The sequence below is a fragment of the Oryx dammah genome, unplaced genomic scaffold, assembly GCF_014754425.2.
Source record: "Oryx dammah isolate SB20612 unplaced genomic scaffold, SCBI_Odam_1.1 HiC_scaffold_4, whole genome shotgun sequence".
NCBI classification, from domain to species: Eukaryota; Metazoa; Chordata; class Mammalia; order Artiodactyla; family Bovidae; genus Oryx; species Oryx dammah.
The window spans coordinates 57,211,713-57,226,133 of NW_024070188.1; positions in this window are offsets into that span (position 1 = coordinate 57,211,713).

Sequence of the window (14,421 nt, forward strand, 5' to 3'; positions counted from 1 at the left end):
GGTTTTGGCATAAAAGTATGTACAATAGTAATATGAAACTATTCTGAGTAGATTCTTTGATGTCATTTTGTAGATCTTGATTACCATTTTGAAAAGATGGTATTTACCTTGGTAATAACTTTTGCATCTTTTCTGGAGCGCCAAATTAATGCGACCAGAGATGACAATCTGATGGCAGTAATTAAGAATTGTGCAGGGACAGGAAAACTAAAACTTGTATTAGCAGACTCATACAAATATTGCTGGCAAAATAGTGAAATATGTAATAAGAATGATGGAAATTTTGAGATGGTTTAGAAGTTTCTGTGTTTGGAGGCATGTGAACAGAAACTGGTACCTATCATTTTTCCCTGGAGATTTGTGATGATAGGATAGCTTGCAGTAGCACCTTTCACCATCAAAGTGAAAAGGGATTTTGGCTCCTGGGAATAAGATGGAGGGAACTTCAGCCTGATAACCGCTTTATGAAGCTTTTAAAGAGAAAGAAAAGAAGACTTCAAAAGTATCTGAGAATTCAGAGAAGGGGCAAAAGTAATAGAACTGCCCAGCGAATGCTTGCATCCCCTTTGGAAGCCCTACCTAGAGAACCATCCAGTTGAAAATATTTAAGAATTTCTCTTGAGAGTCCTTCTTTGACTCATGTGTTATGGAGAAATATGTTATTTAAGCTCCAGGTATTTGGGGATTTTCCAGCTATCTTTCTGTTTTTGATTTCTAGTTTTATTGTAGAGCAGACATTATATGATTTCAATTCTTTTAAACTTGTTAAATTACCTTTATGGCCCAGAAGGTGAATATATACTGGTGGATGTCCCATGTAAGCTTGAGAATAATCTTTAATATACTGTTGTTGGATGAAGTAGCTTATAGATGTCAATTATGTTCTATTGATCAATGGTGCTTCGAGTTTAATTGTGCCCTTACTGATTTTCTGCCTGCTAGATCTGTCCATTTCTGATAGAGAGGTATCAAATCTCCCTCCAAGAATAACAGTGGGTTCATTTATTTATTTTCATAGTTCTGTCAGCTTTTGCCTCATGTATTTCAATGTTCTATTGTTTAGGTACATGCACATTAAAGATGGTTATGTCTTCTTGGACTACTGACCCCTTTATTACATACATACACAATGCCCCTCTGTATCCTTAACTTACCTTATTCTAAAGTCTGCTCTTTCCAAAATCAATATGGTTTCTCCCGCTTTCATTTGATTAGCGTTACCATGGCATACCTTTCTCCATCCCTTTCCTTTTAATGTACATATGTCTATAGTTAAAGTGGGATAATTGTAGACAACCTAAAGTTGAGTCTTGTTTTTTGATTCATTCCAATAATCCGTCTTTTAATTGGTTAGAACACAGACTTTTAAAGTACTTATCTATACTATGTGATTAGAATTTTTTGTCCTTTCTTAGCACATCAGTTATATTTCTTCTTAAACTTTTTTTAGTATTTGCCCTAGAGTACACTATACATTTAAATTATTCAAGTCTGTTTTCATATAACACTCTATTACTTCATAGGTGAAAGTGTGTTAGTCACTCAGTTGTGTCTGACTCTTTGTGACCCCCCTGGACTATAGCCCACCAGGCTCTTCTGTCTGTGAAATTCTCCAGGCAAGAATACTGGAGTGGGTGGCCATTCTCTTCTCCAGGGGATCTACTCAACCCAGAAATTGAACCTGGGTCTCCTGTGTTGTAGGAAGATTCTTGACCATCTGAAACACCAGAGAAGCCCTTGATGCGTAGTACTTTAATAATAGCAAAAGAGATCCTAATTCTCCCTCAATCTTTTGGTGAACTTGTATCCCTGTGAACATCAGCAATATTTCTCAGTGTCTCCATCTTTGGTGTGACCACATAGCTAGAGGGAGCTTAAGTATTTTCCTTCCTCCAGACAGGCTGTTTTCAATCACTCAGTCATGTCTGACCTTCTGTGGCCCCATGGACTATAACCCATCAGGCTCCTCTGTTCTTGGGATTTTGCAGGCAAGCACACTGGAGCAGGTGGCCATTTCCTGCTCCAAGGGATCTTCCCCATCCAGCCATTGAACCAGCATCTCTTTCTTCTCCTGCATTGGCAGGAGGATTCTTTACCACTAGCGCCACCTAGGAAACCCTTGGTTGCTGCTGAGTCACTCCAGTTGTGTCCGACTCTGTGTGACCCCATAGATGGCAGCCCACCAGGCTCCCCTGTCCCTGGGATGCTCCAGGCAAGAACACTGGAGTGGGTTGCCATTTCCTTCTCCAATGCAGGAAAGTGGAAAGTTAAAGTGAAGTCGTTCAGTCCTGTCCGACTCAGTGACCCCATGGACTGCAACCCACCAGGTTCCTCCATCCACGGGATTTTCTAGGCAGGAGTACTGGAGTGGGGTGCCATTAGGCTCTAACAAAACCCCAATAGGTTAGGCTCTAGTAAAATAACTTCTCCTTGGGCTTGGCCTTGTCAAGAACAGAGTGCTCTGGTATATTTTTAAATGGTTACTTTTGCCTTTCCCCTGGTTGAAGCAAGAGAGAATTTTCCTCCAGTATATATAGAGGTCCTGGAGATGAATCACAAAAGCATGGGACTCCCCTTAGGAATGGGTTTGGGGCTACTTTCTCTGTAAATGAATCTCTAAGTTGAAGTTAAAATATTTGAGGGTGGGTAAGAAGAAAGTGGAGGATTCCATGACAAAGGAGAGTTCCCATGTGGGTAACAAGTAGATTAATAGTGCTATTAATAGAAATGCAGTCACATGGAAAAGCTGATTTTGAGGGAAATTGTGATGTTCTCTTAGTGAGAAGCATAATAAAACCAATAGTATTTCTCTTTTTTTCCTAACATCAAGGATGATTCATCAAACTGTGTTTATACAAAACAAACAGCCACCTCCTTCAAAAAAAAAATCTTCAAGTAGATGATCCCCAGACCTAGCTCTCTATTAAATACACCCAGTGGTGCCTCCAGTCAACATCTCCCAGGGGAGCCTCTTGGCTGTTGTTCTTGGTCATGACCACTTCTTGGCCACTACTTCCAACAGTGGTCAGCATGAATTTCCATAGCTGTACCTTCCAGTGGCCACCCATATTGTCACAGAGCCTAACCAGCAGCAACACCTCCCAGCAGGTCTTCCTTCTGGTGAATAAGACTGCCAGAGATTGTCAGCAGCTCTTGACCCCTGTATCCCTGGAATCCCTTTAAATTCTAAAAGGTTTAATTTTAAAGGATCTCAATCCCAAACATCTGAAAAGGCTTATGGTTTCCCTCAGTGGCTAATGGTCACATTAGACTTCCAGCATCACTCCCCAAGGCCAGCTCTCAATAGGCTCCTTGTTAAGCCCTTAAAGGGCTGTTAAGATGCCACATTGTTCTTTTAAAGTTCTTTATATTTCCATTGGCTCTTCTACATACCTCTAGCAGAAAAGTCCCATGGGCAGAGATGTTTGGATTCTGGCTTGAAAGACTGATGGGTGTTTTCTCATTGTGGGATCCTCTGGGTACTCCAGAGAGCTGAGCAACCTGTGTGTAGGAAGGGAGTCACTGGACAGTCAGGTTTTGAGCAGAGCAGCAGAAAGACTACCACAAATAGATTGTTAGAAAATTGACGAAAACTCAAACCCAAAAGAATGAAAGCCATCAGAAACTGTATGAGTGAACTGAGAATGTGCATAATATTCTCAGGAAACCATTTTAGTTGCTTTTCCCACTTTCTTTTCACTGTTCACTAAGGCAGATACATGAATTGACGTCTCTGCAGCTCAAGCAAAGCTCCTGTCTTCTTTAAAAGGTCAGGAAGATCCCCTGGAGAAGAGAATGGCTACCCACTCCAGTATTCTTGCCTGGAGAATTCCATGGACAGAGAAGTCTGGTGGACCACAATCCATGGGGTCTCAAAGAGTTGAACACGACTGAGTGACTAACACTTTCACTTTAACTTTTACCAGAGGCCACCTTATCAAACCCACAACTCCCTCCCCACGTCTAGGGAATTTTAGTGTTTGGCTCATGGTCCACACACCTCCCTTCTCTCTCCATATCCTCCTATCAAGATGTCTATGCAAATGGAATTCTGAGAATTGCCTCAAACTTTTCAGAGCTCCTTAATGTAAACATGGAAATGCTTTGAGGTACAAATTAGCAAGACATGAAATAAATTTCACACTGGGATTCATCAGCTCAAATTATGGGTAAAGGTTAAAAATCAGCAAATAAGTAAAATACAAAACAAACTAAAATAACAAACTCGGTCATGTAGAAAATATTTCCCAAGTTCCTGCTTTTAATGTGATTTTCAGCACTCTATAATAGCTCACTAGAGAGGATACAACAACTACTGACCACAGATCAGAATGAATTTAGGTAGAGAGAATTCATGTTGAGGAGAAAAATAAGGAGTTGAATCTATTCTTATTAAAAGCAAAACAAAAATCCCTCTGAAATGATAAAAAAAGAACATTTGTAAAAAGAGTAAAACTAAAATAGTTTGTCTTTTTTTTTTTAATGCTAAGGGTTTCAGTATTAGAGGATTTCAATCACAAACCTAGAATAAATCAATATACACTGGATTGAAAAATAGTTGATATTGTTAGCAGTGAATGCAGAAGTATAAATTTAAATTTTGACCTCAATTTCCCAATTTAAATAGCTCTACAGATGGTAAAGAATGTGCCTGCAGTGTGGGAGACCCCGGTTTCATTCCTGGGTTGGGAAGAACCCCTGTAGAAGGAACTGGCAACTCATTCTTTTCCTCTTGCCTGGAGAATCCCATGGACAGAGGAGCCTGATGGGCTGACAGTCCATGGGGACACAAAGAGTTGGACATGACTAACATACACTGATTCTTGGATTTCATATGGTTTGTTTTAAATCTATCTGTATTTCCTAAATTTTGTAATAACTTATTTAGCACCCATCATATCAGCAGTCAGAGCTGGGTACTTTCTGTGCTTTATGTATTATTTTTATAAACATGATGATTGACTGGAGGCCACTTGAAAATATAAGATAATAAATATAAGATATTCTTAAACCAATTAGATTCCTGGGTCTATTATTATTCCCTTGGTCTTTATTATATTTAGGACTAAAATGTAATCACTAGAGTATTTATTTATAGTCCAGCCTTTTCAGGGAAAAGACCCAAGATACCATAAGTGATGTTCATGAAGCCTGGTTGAAAATGAAAATGAGTATGAAAATGAGTCTGTACATAGCAACTACTTTTTAAAAATCAGACAGCTGGGTTTAGTTTGAAATTTGCATTTATTCACACATGAGTAAACATGATTGAAAGTATTTCCTCATCCTCTCTTCTCTTGGTCCCTTCTGCCCTGTCCCTGGATGCTTTATTAGCTGGTCATTTCTAGCTTTTGTTTTGTTGCTTTGTTTTAATTAGATAAAGGAAATTATTGTTTATCATAAAATAGTATTTGCTATCCATTTGTTTGTCTGTATCCTGTTGAAATGTACCACACATAATAAAGTGTTGATAAACCTTATTGCTGAAGTAGAACTTACAGAATGAGAAGTTATTTTCCACAAGGGACTTTAGACACCTTAAAAGCTTGTTGTGTAGATACTAGTTGTGTATATACTAGTCTATTGCATGAATATTCTATATTCTACTAATTAAATGGTATTTATCAAGTCCCATTAAGTATATGTCAAATATATAGTTTCATGGTTTCTAATAGTTAGCTTCATTTTGGAATTATGTTTTAATGAAAGAGCCTACTGATAACCTAATAAAGGCTCCTCTGTCTATGGGATTCTCCAGGCAAGAATACTGGAGTGGGTTACCATTTGCTTCTCCAGGGGATCTTCCCGACCTAGGGATCCAACCCAGTTCTCCCGCATTGGAGGCAGATATTTTAACCTCTGAGCCACCAGGGAAGCCCAATAAAAAATGTTGAAAAAGATCAATCTGTCCTCTGAGATTTAAATAAAAGTTGGCATGAGTACATCTGATGTTGAAAGGGAAATCCAATGTCTCCTTAAGATCTTTGTGCAGTTTGAGAAATGCTTACAAATAATTCTAACTTTGAGTTCTATCTCCACTAATTTCTCAATTTCATTTCCCATTCATATCAAAGGGGCTGTAGTAGTTTTGTTACACTAGACTTGTTATATGCACTATGCATTATCTTTCAGGAGCTCATTATCTGAAATATTAAAAGGAAGGCTTTTCCCCCTACAATATAATGATGACTGTTTTTTGTAGACAATTTGGAAAGTCTAAAATATTATGAAGATGGAAAAAATAACCCCCAGATAATCCCTTTCAATGTCTTGGTAGCATTCTTTTAAAAAATTGCCTAAATCCACTTACTTATTTTTAAATTTTTCATTTGAGATATCATGTACATATAAAAAATGTATGTGAAGTTTTCTCATGCTCCCACCTCCAAAATGATCACTATTCTGAAATCCATCACTGTTGATTAGTTTTGCTTATTATTCAATGTCATTGTAAGTAGAAACATGTAGTGTATGTGATTTGTATGTATTGGCCTCTTTCATTTAGTATAATATCAGCAGTTCTTTTTTATTGATATATACTAGTCTATTGCATGAATATTCTATATTCTACCCATTCTCCTGTTTGCATTGTTTTCAGCTTTGGGGATGGATAAAACTGCTTTCAGAATTTTGCATGCATGTATTGCTCATTCTTTGGATATACCCACAAGTAAAAGTTTTCTATGTAAAATGTTTAGGTTTAGCAGATTCTGCCAGACAGTTTTTTAATGTTATTATGCTTATCTAAGTTAACTATTAACAGTGCTGACAAAGATTGTGTTAGATTTGTTAACCTAATGCAATTGTTAATTTATTTTACGTTCTTGAGACATAAATTCTAATTAATAAATGGTATTCCACATTTCTTACTAATTTTTCTTTGTCTTTTAAATATAAAAGGAGATCAGACCAGTCAATCCAAAGGAAATCAACCCCAAATATTCATTGGAAGGACTGATGCTGAAGCTGAAGCTCCAATACTTTGGCCACCTGATGCAAAGAGCTGACTCATTGGAAAAGACCCTGATGCTGGGAAAGATTGAAGGCAGGAGGAGAAGGGAATGACAGAGGATGAGATGGTTGGATGGCATCACCGACTCGATGGACATGAGTTTGGGTGAACTCCGGGAGTTGGTGATGGACAGGGAAGCCTGGCGTGCTGCGGTTCCTGGGGTCACAAAGACTCAGACACAAAAAGTCTAGCAACTGAACAACAACAATGTAGAAGAGGGTCTCTATGTCTATTGCTTTGTATCCTATATTTAGATTTGGAATCTGACAGTATTTTAAGAAAATATTTTATGTTTACCTTATTTTTAGTCTTAGCAACAGTTTATATATAATCAGTATGATTCATGAGATAAAAAAATAGCTATTGTAAATTTACAGAAGAAAAATCTTCTATGAATTTATTTATGGAATTGCAAAATGAGGTAAGAATATACATTGAATTTACATGAAGACATGAATTCTGTAGAGTATGTATGTTGCACATGCTCCTAGGCACTTGGCAAATTAAGGAATAGTGACTTGAATGGCTTAGTTATCTGTTTTTTTTAATAGAAGTATACTTGATTTATTATAATATATTAATTCCTGTTGTACAGCAAAGTGATTGAGTTAAACATATACATACATTCTTTTTTATGTTCTTTTCCATTATGGTTTATCATAGGATATTTAGTCGTCTGTTTATATATTGTGAGCTATTTATCTAAATTTAAAATTATGAAAAACTTAAACACTTTGGCATATCCTTTGCTACTTTTTTTTTTATTGAGGAGTTAAAAGATTTGTTTTTCTGATTATAAAATATTGCATGTTCATTTCTAGAAATTTGGAAAATTATAGAAAATTATTTTAAAAGAATATAAAATTGTTTTAAATTGATTATCATGTGATGAATACTATTAAGAGATTATCAATTTCTTTTAAAAGTCATCTATGGATTATGTCTTGGGTTGGTACAGATTGGACCAATCTCTTCTGAGGCACTGTTAGTTATGGAGAACAAGGATATGACACAGAAGTCATCATGGGAACATTCAGCTCAGTTCAGTTGCTCAGCTGTGTCCGACTCTTTGTGACCCCATGAATTGCAGAATGCCAGGCCTCTCTGTCCATTGCTAACTCCCAGAGTCCACCCAAAGCCATGTCCGCTGAGTCAGTGATGCCATCCAACCATCTCATCCTCTGTCATTCCCTTCTCCTCCTGTCCTCAATCTTTCCCAGCATCAGGGTCTTTTCCAATGAGTCAGCTCTTTGCATCAGGTGGCCAAAGTATTGGTGTTTCAGCTTCAACATCAGTCCTTCCAATGAACACCCAGAACTGATCTCCTTTAGGATAGACTGGTTGGATCTCTTTGCAGTCCAAGGGACTCTCAAGAGTCTTCTCCAACACCACAGTTCAAAAGCATCAATTCTTTGGCACTCAGCTTTCTTGATAGTCCAACTCTCACATCCATACATGACCAGTGGAAAAAACATAGGCTTATCTAGATGGACCTTTGTTGACAAAGTAATGTCTCTGCTTTTTAATATGCTGTCTAGGTTGGTCATAACTTTCCTTCCAAAGAATAAGTGTCTTTTAATTTCATGGCTACAATTACCATCTGCAGTGATTTTGGAGCCCAGAAAAATAAAGTCAGCCACTGTTTCCACTGTTTCCCCATATATTTGCCATGAAGTGATGGGACTGGATGCCATGATCTTAGTTTTCTGCATGTTGAGCTTTAAGCCAACTTTTTCACTCTCCTCTTACACTTTCATCAAGAGGCTCTTTAGTTCTTCGCTTTCTGCCATAAGGGTGGTGTCATCTGCATATCTGAGGTTATTGATATTTCTCCTGGCAATCTTGTTTCCAGCTTGTGCTTCTTCCAGCCCAGTGTTTCTCATGATGTACTCTGCATAGAAGTTAAATAATCAGGGTGACAATATGCAGCCTTGACATACTCCTTTTCCTATTTGGAACCAGTCTGTTGTTCCATGTCCAGTTCTAACTGTTGTTTCCTGACTTGCATACAGGTTTCTCAAGAGGAAGGTCTGGTATTCCCATCTCTTTCAGAATTTTCCACAGTTTATTGTGATCCGCACAGTCAAAGGCTTTGGCAAATATCATGTTTAGTGTATAATGAATAGATTCCTTATGATCATCAGATGACCAATTGGGTTTTTTTTCTTAATTGTCATAATGAGGTAATGAATTTAAGTATAGATGATAGGCTTAATACACTGTGATTTTTATTGTCCTAAGAAGCTCAAATTGCCTCATCTTTAGTAGGAGTCTCTTCAGCTTGCCTGTTGAATCCTTTCAATATGTTCCTAATCATCCTTGTGAACTTCATTATTATCTAATATATAAAGGCATTCCCTGCATAATTGTTTTTAACTTACACATTTCTTGCTCCAGTCCTGGAATCAGCTATTCTTCAAGAAGCTCTGGTTGTTTTAGTGGAAAGTAACATTGCAAGGGTACAATTTGGGCCTAGGGATGCTCATTGTTTTTGAGTTGTCATTGTAGTTTACTCAGTGAGCAGATGTAGCAAAATATATATGTATATATACATACATATATATAGCTGTGTGTTTTTTTTTTAATGATTTTATTTATTCATTTGTTTTTGGCTGTGCCAGGTCTTTGTTGTTGCACGGGCTTTTCTCTAGTTGTGGTGAGCGGGGATACTTTCTAGTCGCAGTGCACAGACTTCTTATTGCAGTGGTTTTCTTGTGAAACGTGGGCTGTAGGGTGTATGTGCTTCAGTAGTTGTGGCATGTAGGCTCATCATTGTGGTTCCTGGACTTCAGAGCACAGGCTCAATCATTGTGGTACACAGTGGGCTTAGACGCTCTGCAGCATGTGGGATCTTCCTGGATCAGGGATTGAACCCATGTCTCCTGCATTGTCAGGCAGATTCTTTATCACTGAGCCACCAGGGAAGCCTTGTGTGTATGTTTTAAAAGATAAAATGCATCATAAATGTATGCTGATATTTCTGATCCAAATTCAGGACTACAGAATCTAACTTAGTGAAGTGAAGTCACTCAGTCCTGTCCGACTCTCTGTGACCCCATGGACGGTAACCTACCAGGCTCCTCTGTCCATGGGATTCTCCAGGCAATAGTACTGGAGTGGATTGCCATTTCCTTCTCCAGGGGATCTTCCCGACCCAGGGATCGAACCTGGGTCTCCCGCATTGTAGACAGACGCTCTACCATCTGAGCCACCAGGGAAGTCGAATCTAACTTAACCACTTAAAAAAAATTTAATTGAAGGATAATTGCTCTACATTATTGCATTGGTTTCTACCTAGCATCAATATGAAACAGCCATAGGAACTTAACCAGTTTTATATTAAATCTGTATTTTCTGATTTTCTCACTAAGAATCCCAGTATTCACCACTGCTAAGCATAGTATTTTGGCCACCTCATGCGAAGAGTTGACTCATTGGAAAAGACTCTGATGCTGGGAGGGATTGGGGGCAGGAGGAGAAGGGGACGACCGAGGATGAGATGGCTGGATGGCATCATTGACTCGATGGACGTGAGTCTGAGTGAACTCCAGGAGTTAGTGATGGACAGGGAGGCCTGGCGTGCTGCGATTCATGGGGTCGCAAGGAGTCGGACACGACTGAGCGACTGAACTGAACTGAACTGAAGGATAGTATTAAAATGTCTGTAGTGGTTAATTGTCTTTAACCTGCATTATACACACCGTAGGCTCAGAATAACAATACCATAGCCACTACAACCAATGAGAGCGTGCATGTGTGTGAGCATACGTGTGTGCATGCGTGTGTGCATACGTGCGTGCTCAGTTGCTTCAGTTGCTTCAGTTTTTTCCGACTCTGCGATGCTGTGGACTGTAGCCTGCCAGTCTTCTCTGTCCAGGGGATTATCCAGGCAAGAACACTAGAGTGGGTTATTGTGCCCTCCTCTAGAGAATCTTCCTGACTCAGGGATTGAACCTGAATCTCTTACGTCTGCTACATTGGCAGGTGGGTTCTTCACCACTAGAGGGGAAGACCCTACCACCAAAAAAGTAGTTGTGTGTGTGTGTGTGTCATATGCTACTTTTATTCTCTCCCCAAACCTTTATGGTTGCACTCTACACTGTCAGTGTATGGCTGCTGTATACTGTACTTTCTCCTCTTTCATCTTTATTTAGTCTTACTTTTAAAGATAAGCTATTGCATTGGCTCAGAGGTTAAAGCGTCTGCCTCCCATGCGGGAGACCCGGGTTCGATCCCTGGGTCGGGAAGATCCCCTGGAGAAGGAAATGGTAACCCACTCCAGTATTCTTGCCTGGAGAATCCCATGGACGGAGAAGCCTGGTAGGCTACAGTCCATGGGGTCGCAAAGAGTCGGACACGACTGAGCGACTTCACTTCACTCACCAGTCCTTAATGTTAACATTTCTCAGACATTTTTGCTTTTCGAGCCTCTTGTCTAGTAGGCTCTTTAGAAAGGGTTCATAAGAATAATATGTCCTGAGATCTTATATGGTTTTAATGATTTGTCTGTGTCCTTTCTTCTTCAGTATCAGTTTTGAAGGATAAAAATTCTTTGGCTCACATTTTCTTTCCTTCAGTACCTTAAATATGTTATTGTGATTTTTCTGATATGAAGTGTTGTGGTCATTATCAGAATGATGAATTACTTTTCTTTTACTTACAAGGTTCATGTTCTTTTTGCCTAGATGTTCTAACAATTTTTTCTTTTTCTTTATATTCCATCAATTTTACTAGAATATGTCTCAGTGTTGGTTAATTTTATTAGTATCATCCTGTATCACTTTCAAATCACTTTTTATTTCAGTTTTCTTTATTTATAGTTTTTGGGTTTTTTCTTCATCAGGAATTCCTACTATCCATATGTTGGACCTTCCTTGCCTATCTATAATATTTACCACTTCTGAAACTTTTAAATTTTTTATTTAAAAAAATTTCCCTCCTTCTCATCAACTACTCTTAAGGAACTATCTGTTGTGTTTGTTCACTCTTGTGTCCCATATAGTTTTCTAACATTTCTTTAATTTCTAATTTCTTCTTGAAATTATTTCCAACTTTTACTAACTCATTTATGTTGCTATTTAATGTCATTAGTCATTTCCTTTTAATTATTTATGTCTAGTGTTATTTTCTTAATGTTCTGTCGAAATAGTAGATTATAGTTTTGGCATGTTTTCTGGACAAGTATTTCTGGCAATCTCTTTTCTGTAGAAATGCTATTCTACCCCCTATTATTATTTTTTCATATAATATCTTCATATGGATTTGGCTGTGATGATTTTGTTTTTCTATTTTTTATGCAAAATTATTTTTCCTGAACTTTATTTAGGAAGACAGCTTGGTTTAAATAGCTTTTCTAACTACACAGAGTTCCCTCTTTTATTGTTTTCATGTGTTAAAAATATAGCCATCTGCTTCTTGAGCTTTTGAACTTGTTTTCTTCTCATTTTTATCCGGACCTTCTCTTAGAATGTCTTTGTTGTTTCTGACTTAATTTTGATTTTACTCCTAAGAATGTGGAGTCCTCCCTTGGGAGACAGGCTTGGTTTGTAACTTTTGTAGGGAGTGGGCAAAACAAAACTCTTACCAGTTTCACAGGGTATCTTCAGATTGATCTATATTTCACTGCTGGCTGTTTTGAAGCTCTCCTCTTCTCAGATGCATCAAATACCCTGTTGTATTCCTTTGCTTTTTCTCACATTTTATTCTGACATAGTAAAAGTCGTGTAGTTGATGACTTCCCCCAACTCATATCTTAGGGTGCAAAGGATGTTTTGCCAACTAATTTTGTTATATGTCTCATGGTGTTTTGATTTCACAATCTAATTTCTGTTTTTATGTGGAAATTTGGAAAATCTTAAAATCTATGCTTCCATTATTACCTCTGTCTTCCCAGAATTCTCAAATTCCTTTTAAAACAGTCAGGTTCATTTACCATGGCCCTTCATCTTTGCAGAAAGGAAATGTAAACCAAACAATGTGCTCTGTGTTTGTGTGTTGTGTGTGTGTGTTTGCACGTGGATTTATTTGGGGAAGTGGGGCACAGCTACTGGTGGTGTTGCTATATACGTATGTGGGTGTATTCTAAAAGTCCAATGTTTTGACCAGAAATACTTTTCGCATTTTGAACACGGGAAGTTTTCCCTTTGGTTTGTGGCATGGGCTCTGTTTGGAGAACTAGCCTTTATTTTCGGATGTATTTTTGTCTCTTAGAATGACACCGGCACTACAACATTGCTAATTACCTTGTGATGGCTTAGTCTGTCTGCAACTATTTTTTTCCCTAGAATCCACAGCTATTCTTATCTAGAAAAAATGGACTTCCAGTTGTCCCTGGAGTATTCCTTTTGTTTGCCGCTTCTGTTAGTTGATTTTTCAGGGGAGATCTGGAGAGATCCAATTATCCTTTCCATGCAGGTCTTCTTGAACAATTTCATTTTGTCAAACTACTTAATGAACTGTTGATCCTGAGATCTGATATAGTGAAAACTTGGGGAAATGGGAGTTGGTTTTAAGGCAAATTTCTATAATACAAATGAATGGAAGGTTGGCTTATCCTTTTTTTTTGTACTTATGCCATCATCTATTTGTGATTGGTTATCATGGTAACTGAAAGCAGAATTATGCAAAGTAACTTATTTTTACAGATTTAATAGTAAGATACTGAAGCTCAGAAATAGATCTACAGTAAAGCATACAAATTCAAAAAATAGTTAAAAATCTTCTATGTGCAAGGCACATGTAGGCTAGTTTATGATGATGGGTTGGAAATTAAATGCCTACAACAGCAGAGAGATATTAAATATAAACAGAACAATTGTGTTATATAACAATATAACAGAACAATCCCTGTTATAAATAAAACAGGGATTGGTGGAAACAAATAATTGAAGAGAACTGAAGTATTTATAAAGTACTGTGAAGATAATGGAGAAGGCAATGGTAACCCACTCCAGTACTCTTGCCTGGAAAATCCCATGGATGGAGGAGCCTGGTAGGCTGCAATCCATGGGGTCGCTAAGAGTTGGACAGGACTGAGCAGCTTCACTTTCACTTTTCACTTTCATGCATTGAAGGAAATGGCAACCCACTCCAGTGTTCTTGCCTAGAGAATCCCAGGGACAGGGGAGCCTGGTGGGCTGCCGTCTATGGGGTCGCACAGAGTCAGACACGACTGAAGCAACTTAGCAGCAGCAGCAGCAGTGAATATAATGAAAAGTGCCTGTGTGCTCAACAGTGTGTATGCCTGTAAATTTGTGACACCTGATTCATTGTGAAATATGTTTATGTAAAAATTCTATTGAAGGGATCAACCAATTGATAAGAATAGATGAGAACAAGATATTTAGAAAATTATAAGTGCATAGTTTTAAAACAAAAACTTCCCGTTTAATAAATGAAAAACCAAGCCC